At 42.6% G+C, this 9,094-nt stretch overlaps 1 pseudogene; it reads right to left on the bottom strand.

Moving 5' to 3' along the window:
* Positions 1-8,592: 8,592 nt before the first annotated feature.
* Positions 8,593-8,706, bottom strand: LOC136642918 (5S ribosomal RNA; annotated as a pseudogene).
* Between the last annotated feature and the right edge of the window lie 388 nt (positions 8,707-9,094).

Genomic DNA, 9,094 nt, shown 5'->3' with positions numbered 1-9,094 from the left:
GAGACCTCATCCTGGTGCCCTCCCTTGCGTCTGGCATTCTGACGTAGCCCATTTCTAAAATCAGGAGGTTGTACATACACATCATGACTTGTAACCCGTAATGGATTTTTCCTCCAGAAATTTGTCCAGTTCCCTGGTAGATAGATATTTATTGTTACGGTCAAAGACCAGCAAAAACCAACACACAATACCGCCCTACAACAGGCGGAATTTAAAATTTCAACATTAAGACATTAAAATACATTAACATTTAAAAACGTTAAAATTTCAACATTAAAATACAAGATTAAAATACAATAAAATAGCCATCATGGTATTGCGAACAAATAAGGAGTAGCAATTAAAATTTCCTCTCATTATTAATAATGCCCATCTGGGTTTTGTAAGCAGCAGCCAAAAAACTTGCAGTTGGTCTTAAAAGCTGAGAATTCGCACCTGAAAGAAGTTCCCTGGCCATTTCTGTTTATGACACGCCCAAGAATTTTCTGCTCAGGGGAATAATGAACTTGTCTCGGATCCCCTGATAAAACAGGCAACAGAACATGACATGTTCAAGTGTCTCAACCTCCCCTGAACCACAGGGACACAGTCTTTTGGAGATGGGGATCTTTCTGAAACAGCCTTTGACAAATGCCGAAGGAAGAGCTCTCCACCTTGCTAAGAAGCAAGCCCTCCTCTGCCCACGGAGCTCTAATAATGAAAGATCAGTGGCCAGGGCAGCTATATACCTTGTGTCATCAGAGACAAGAAAATCTGGAGATATGCTGACGATGTTCTTGTCGTTCCATGTGCCTCAGTCTCTGTTTTATAATCACTCTTGCCTGATTCAAATCCATTGCCAGAACAATCTCTGGTGAAAATCCCAAGTGTCTCAGCTTCGTGTGTACTGCCTTGAGCCAGGTAGACTGAAAATTATCAACTAAAACCAAAGATGTTAGGCCTTGGGTGTTAAAATTTAGATTGAGCCACAAATAAATGGATGCTAAGGCAATCCTGGCCTTGACTTTTAACAGGCCAGAATCAAGACGTAAGCTTGCATTAGACACATAGCTGGACACTTGAAATATAGATCTTAAAAATTTGGATTGGACACGTTCAAGTGAGATGAAGGAAGAAGAGGAGGGACCAAGAATTGTTCCATACAAAAGTTGGGGCAAGACCTTTGCGAGATATAATCTAATTGCTGCCAGAATATAATGGCCACCTTTAACAGAAAAGAACTTGGTTATTGCACTTGCAGACTTCTGGCCAGTTGCAGCCACAGATTCAGAATGAGCGGTTCTAGTTCCAGTGGAGTGCAGCATTACACCTAGGTATTTATAGGAACTCACCTGCTCTATCTTATGGCCATTAATACTCCAGAGCCTGCACTTAGGTCTCTTGCCAAAGGATATAATCTTGGTTTTCTGGTAATTAGTGACCAGCTGGTTTTCTTCACAGAAAAGACTAAAACTATTAAGGGCCCTTCTCAGTCCCACTGGGGTCCTTGAAAGGATAACTGTATTGTCCACATACAGTAGGACAGATATCTTACGGTTAGCTAAAGCTGGAGGATGGAAGTCGGGAGAGCTCAGGTGATCGACCAAGCCATTTATGTAGATGTTAAATAAAAGGGGGGCAAGAACACAACCCTGCTTTACACCCTTATAAGTTGGAATAGCATTTGAGAGATGTCCATGCCTGGAGCATCTCACCTTAAGTGATGTGTTGGAATATAAAGCACGGATTAGAAATAATAATCTGTGATCAATGGACAAACCCTCCAGCTTCTCCCACAGTTTGACTCTAGAAATAGAGTCAAAAGCAGATTTTAAATCAATGAATAATAATAATAAATAATAATAAACTTTATTTATATTCCGCCCTTCTTCCTAAAAGGGACCCAGGGCGGCTTACAACATGTTAAAAACATATTAAAAACATAATTTAACCAACAGATAAAAAACATATTAAAAACACATTAACAGATACCATAAAAACAGTAGTCAGATAAAAAGAGCATAAAGCAGCAGATCATAGAGGAATCAGGCCTATAAAAAATACTAAAAGATGTTAAAAAGGCCATGAACTCAGAAGGCTTGTTTAAACAGAAGGGTCTTCAGGCCTCGCCGAAAAGTCTCAAGACAGGGAGCCATTCTCAAGTCAAGGGGAAGGGAATTCCATAACGTTGGTGCCACTACTGAGAAGGCCCTATTTCTTGCTGCACCCCATGTACCTCCTTAGGCGGCGGCACTTGTAAAAAGGCCTTCTCTGATGACCTAAGAGGATGAGCCGGATTGTGCGGAAGTAGGCAGTCTCTAAGATACCCTGGCCCAGAGCAGTATAGGGCTTTAAAGGTCAAAACCAGCACCTTGAATTGGGCCTGGAAACGAATGGGCAGCCAATGTAGCCCCCGGAGAAGCAGGCTGACAGAGTCAAACCGCCTAGCTCCAGTGACCACACGGGCCGACGCATTCTGCACTAATTGCAGTTTCCAGACCATCTTCAGGGGCAGCCCCACATAAAGCACATTACAATAATCTAACCTTGATGTCACAGCATTGTGGCTCTCAGCAGCTTGAACTGGCTGCTGGTTGGAGGGAGGCAGTAGCAGCAGCAGACTCAGGGTGGATGGCCCCCTGAATCTGCTGCCCCCTCAGAGCCCTTGCAATCTGCTGCATCAGCTGGACTCATGAATGGACTGGCCCTGGTTGGCTTCCTGTGTTGGCCCACATAAATGAAGGGGAGCAATGAGGCGTAGTGAATGCTGCATCTTAAATGCTTAGTGACAGCAGGGGTGACTTTAAAGGTAGAGCCAGTTAGAGCATGTGCCTGGGGTCCTTGCCCATATAAGGGCTTGAAACAGTGCCTGGCCAACCCTGAGGCAGAGAGGACTTGCTGGTGCCACTATGCTGCACCACTGCCTGATAAGGCACCGTTCATGGGGACATTGACCATCTGCTGTTGTCACTGCTTCTCACCATCAACTGATAAACTAGTCAGGGCTCATACCCCAACATTGATGGCATTCAGCCAAGAAAGTTAACTAGGATCTGAGCAATGGACTGGTGAGAGACATCCCTCTTCATTGCCACCACTGCAGCTGTGGGTAGCAGCCTGAAAGAGGACTTGTGTCCTCTTGCTGCCCAGTTTCTGGGCATCATGGTGGAGGGTGGGAGGAAGCTGGTTCAGACTTGAGGGACTGCATTACTGTGGCATCCTCACAGGGCCCTTGCTTGAGGGCCTTCCAACACTGGAGCAGTCCATCAGCAGTAGTGGTCCATTTGTCTGCACAGCTGAAGCCGCTCTTGAACAGACTGCACAGTCACTGCTGAAGTGCTACAGGCTTTCAGATGCCTCCAGGTCCTCATCAGTCATGGCCTTCAGGGAAAAAGTTAAATGACTGTTATGACAATGCCAGTCTAGTGTAAGAGGATTCAGCTCTAAAAGCAAAGGTGACAGGAGCAAGCTAAAACAACCATGCCTAACAATTATATCACACTTTCTGAGCCAGTCTGAATCGTTGACACTTGCTGGGACCTACTCAGATTTCCTCCTTTGCCTGGGTGTGCCAAGTGTTAAATGCTGCTCCTTAGTAGCAAGGCCTGTGGAAAAACTCAACACTTCCTTGCCAGTAATGGGTAGATTGAAGAGGATGCTTCAAAACTTTGCCATGCCAGGATGAGTTGAAACAAGATTTAACTTTTTGCATTTGACCTCCGCCCTCCCTCCCTTCCTCCCACCCTCCTTATAGAGGATACCATCAAGGAGTAACATGGAAAAATATGACTCCTGGCTCTGATGATGTAATGGGTCTTTGTGGTAACATTTTTAAGAGCCCTTGGGGAACAATGACAATGGCGGCCTAAGCATGTGCAATGTTCTTTGTAGTAAAAAGGAAACAAATAAACGTCCCCATTAAACTTTGCGAGGTCAAGAGCATCCTCCAGACTGTTTGATTCATACTTTCACTGACACTTCTCTTCCGACGTATCTTTTGGAAGGAACATAAAACTGAGGTGCTGCTCCCAACCTTTTATACGTACACCATGACAAAGAATTTTGAATCTGCAAAAACGAAAAAACCCACAACATTTTTCTCTTTGCTTGAGTATTAAAAAATGGCTTTGGGAAGAAACTTCTCAAAGGGGGCCCTTGGCATCAAAACTCCTTTTAGGGTGAACTTCAGAGGAAACATTTTCCAAAAATGTTCTGATGATTTGATGGGAAATGCTGGGATCAGAAAATGTCCGACTGTCACTTCAGGTCACCCTCACCTCAAGGCAATACTGTGTAACTGAGGAAGGCACAGAAATGGGTAACTCAAGTGATCCAAAGGTTGGACCATCATCCCTACAATTCAAAATTGAAGCACTTGGGGCTTTTGAGTTTCAAAGAAAGACCACTGGGGAACAGGGAGAGAGTAAAGGGTTATAAAATTAAGAACATCCTGGAGAAAGTGAATAGAAAAGTTTCTCTCTCACACATGGAAAGTTTGAGAACCTGGGTCATAAAATGAAATTGATTGGCAGTAGGTTAAGTTCCAAACAGACAAAAAGTAGTACTCTTTCATGTTGTGATTAATTAACTTATGGAATTTGTGACCATGACATGGGTTTATTATTTAGATGGCTTTTGAAAAGAACTCTTGATGGAGGATAGACCAGTCCACTGCTAAATGACTCTTCATCAATTCTTAAAATGCAAAAACTATTTTTTCAGAATAGACCCTCAAAGCAGCATACAAATTCAACAATAACAACAACATAATATCAAAAGACAGCAGCACAATAACAGCAAATATGTCATCAACGGTGACCTAAATAAATACCCATATCTCATGCTTTACGGCACGCTTGTGACACTCGTCTGCCGGCACAAGGGACTTGCGCCAGCCAAAGTCCAGGTAAGCATTGTGCTCTTAGAAAAACTATAGAGCAAAGTAGGTTACAAAAGCAAATATTTCCAACCACTTCACACTGATAGGGACTTAATCACAAGACTTTTCTCCCAGTCGAAATATATAGCATAAAGTTTATCATTCCATTATTATGTTCTGTTGTAATGGATTGCAACAATGAAATCCTGAATCCTTTGAACCCAAGAGGAAGTTATTTGATTTGTGATTCCATGTAGGATTCCCCTCTCATGTGTTTAAGATCAAAGTTTAGGCTAATATGAACCCTAAGTCCACAAATGTTTTAATAACAACAACAACAACTCCTCTGTATTTCTATACTGCCTTTCTGGTCATCAGATTACTCCTCTGACTTTATTCAAGGCGGTTTACATAGGCAGGCATTTCTAAATCCCTCAAGGGGATTTTTACAATCATAGAGGTTCTCTTTTTCAAGAACCAACAACATTTCAGAATGGATCTTCCTGGTTTGGTCTCACTTCTGGCCTCCAGTTCTCCCAGGCAGGCTGACAAGCAGCTCCATCTCTCACATGGAGGGCAGCCAAGATGCTTCTTGCTCACACCAAGAGCAGGTGGAATCACTCAGCTTGGATTGTCAGCTGCTTCAAGTTCTCGCCATTCTCAGCCGTTCAGGGAGCTGCTGGCGTCCTCGAACTGTCGACCTTCTGATGTTATCTTCGGGCTAACGGAGGCTCTACCCTCTAGACCAGACCTCCTGCCCTGTTTTAAAATCCTGTTTTAATTTAGGATCATTTGCATTCTCTATACTGCTGAAAATGTTTCCTTTCTCATTATCTGACGTAACTCTGAGCAATTCAAAATTACACACTCTGCCACTGAATTAGATCTCGAATGGTATTAGACTTTGCCAAATTTAGATTACCAATTCAAAATGGGAGGCCATCTTTATTTGTAACTTCACCCCTGTGTTCATCTCCATTGGCATTCATTTTTGTTGTTGTTGTTGATTCCCAGCAAAGCCCAGCAACTTTGCATTTCCATAACAATGGCAATGAGCTTGTTTGTACTATTCAAAGATGCAAATGAGCAATCTGAGTTAAATCAACAAACCTGCTGTGAGTTGCTTCCAGCATGATGTGCATGTCTCACTCTTCATTAAGGTGATACTGTACTATCATCTTGGAAGAAGTTTGCTGCTGTCAGTAAACATTGGGTGCCCATACTCAATGATGTAAAGGTGCCCCTCGTGTTGTACACTGATGTCATGCACAAAGAAGTACACTAGGAGCCCAATCTTATGCATATCTACTCAGAAGTAAGTCATGTTATAGTCAATGGGACTTACTCCCAGATAGTTGTGGTTAGGATTGCAGACATGACAGAACTTGACAGCTGAATCTTTTGGATTACCAGATTTTATAGGGGGAAAATGAATTGGTTTTTTTGGGGGGGGGGGTTAAAAAAGCATTTTTCCAAGACATACACTATATTATGATCTTTCTAGTGGACTCCCAGTGCCCTGAGAACTTGAATTGGGGTCATAGCTCAGTGGCAACAGCATATGTTTTTCATGCTAAAGGTCAGGACTGAGTCCCGGCTATCCCCTTTTCTGAGACCCTGAATTGTTGCTACCAACCACCATAGACAATACTGCTTCCTATGATCATATTCACTGTAAAGTAATAACATTTCACTTACTTGCATCATTGCCATCATTCAGTAGCAGAGCACATGTTTTTCATGCAGCAAGCCCTAGGTTGAGTCCCTGGTAGATGATAGTGTTGATTACACTACAATGAAAGCCTTGGGCTGCAATCTTATATACACCTGCCTGGGAGTAAACCCCACTTAACACAATGGGACTTACTTTTGAGCAGACATGCCTAGAACCGTGCTATTAAAAAAGCTACCTAAGAGGGAGGAATTTTCATTGTTCCCTTAGCTCAGTGCCATGGTCAGTTATAAATCTCCTGGTGCTTGACACAGAGTGCCAAATGCTACCCACTCTTTACCTGGTGATAGGCTAGCCTCTGCTTCTCCCAGCCCCTCTTCTGCTCCATCCCATTCTTCCTTTTCCAGTCCAGGAAGTGAGAGGAGGAACAGTGAAGGTAAGTGGGTGGACAAAGGTGAACATAAGAAGAACCTCACTGGATCAGGCCAAAGGCCCATCTAGACCAGATTCCTGTATTTCACACTGGCCCACCAGATGTCCCAGGGAGCACACATGACAACAAGAGACCTGCATCCTGGTATCTTCCCTCACACCTTGCCAATCGGTTGCCTGATACACCTGCTTCAGTTGGCTTCATGGATAGGCTAGCCCTAATCTGCTTTACTTATAGCATGCTTCAATTAAAAAGCTGACATCTTGCAAATAAAAACTGTTATGTGCTGAAGTGGACGCTAGATGTCAATATAGTTCCATAAAAATGGGAGAAAAGTGCCCAAGTCTATTTTTCAATTTGAAGGGAAAAAAAAACAACCAGACGATTTAAAGAGTGCTGTTTCAAAGCTATATTTTCAGGATAAGGGCACATTTACCCTGAATCTGGGAGGTAAACAAACAAGATGCTTATGCAACATTTGTTTTCAGATGCATGCTCTTCATTTGTGCACAGTCTGCCTCGGCAGGGCATTTTGTGGACAGAAAATGCCTAATTAGAGTGCTCTAATTAGAACCAATGTTAAACACATTCAGTCTGACCAACTGGAAGAAACTGAATTATTTAGAGCAGCAAGCCACCGAACCATAAACACGACAGGCCACTCTCTTAAGCTACCTGCATCAAGGAGTTGAAGGCCAAAGATCTTTATGTTTGAACATGTCAGGATGTTGGATTACAGTGCAAGTGTCTTCCTCGGAAACATGATCAGGGTGGGGGCACACCCTGCTGGTGAAATTAAAATGGTGGAATTCTGGTCAAGTCAAGTTGCCCAGGCATTGTTAGTATAGCAATCTTTTGAATATTAGAAGTATGAACTTAGGGGTAACTTTAATGATCGCCTTATCATATGTTCTGAGTTGTTAAAATCATGTGAAACTTCTATTTCTAGAAACAAGAGACCCCTGGAGGGATTAGAAGATGCATCACACTGATGTTGTGCTCTTTGGCTTCAATTTTGGGGTTGCTTGTATTTGATAAGGGTTCAAAACTGTATGCTACAAAATCTGGGGGAATCCAAGTCTTGAGTCACACATTTGCATTCTATTTTTTTTTTTTAATCACCAACTATTTTCAGCAAAAGTGAATCCCATTAATAAAAGTTCTAATGACTATGCTGTGTATAACTACAGGGTCACCTCCTGGGGTTTCCCCCCAGTATGATGCAGAATACCTGCTGAGTATTTGTTGGTTCATTTTTTAAACAGGAACTCTCTTGCTTTTGTAGGTGTGAGGATAAGTTGCAGATGGGTAATAATGGTAGATAGTGGTCACAAAGAAGAGACTAATGGCAGACCTCTGAAAACTGGTGGGGAAAGATGATGGCCTCCTAAAGTCTTGTTGGTTATCTTGCCTTTGACTGCTGAATTCAACTTGTGCTTCTATCTCATTATCACAAAAACTGATAACAAATAATAGACACTCTAGCCATAATTAAGTATTTTTAAGTCCTATTGATTTCAACTGGAGCAGGTTAAGTATATACTGAAATCTGTGATTTATATAACATTGCGACTTAAAAGGTACTTGTTGGTTGGTTGGCAACCTTCAGTCTCGAAAGACCATGGTATAAGCCTACAGCACCTGGTATTCCCAGGTGGTCTCCCATCCAAGTACTAACCAGACCTGACCCTGCTTAGCTTCTGAGATCAGATGAGATCAGGCATGTGCAAAGTAACAGTGTACTTACTTTTTACTCAATCATGATGCAAACAGCCCAGTGACTTCCCCACTACATTTTTCTTCCATGTATGAAAAAGGCATATGAAATATACAGTACATATTGTCAGGTGTGAAGCAAATTTAGACACTATAAGTACATGTGTCAGGAACTTATAATCCTAACCAACTTTCCAGTACTGACCGAGCCACAATGCAGCCCCGAGGTAAGGTAACAAACATGCCCTTATCTTGGGAAGGCCTCCTTGACTGCCTCCCCACTGCATGCCACATTGGCACAGCTATGTCCATGCTGGAAAATTGGTTAGGATTGCGCCCTTAGAGCCTAGAAAGAGTTTAGCTACCTGACCCACTCCTGAGGAAAAGGGAACTCTGTTAGGGCCAGAGACTGTAA

Source organism: Tiliqua scincoides, chromosome 2, assembly GCF_035046505.1.
Source record: "Tiliqua scincoides isolate rTilSci1 chromosome 2, rTilSci1.hap2, whole genome shotgun sequence".
NCBI classification, from domain to species: domain Eukaryota; kingdom Metazoa; phylum Chordata; class Lepidosauria; order Squamata; family Scincidae; genus Tiliqua; species Tiliqua scincoides.
This window is presented reverse-complemented; position numbering and strand designations above follow the sequence as displayed.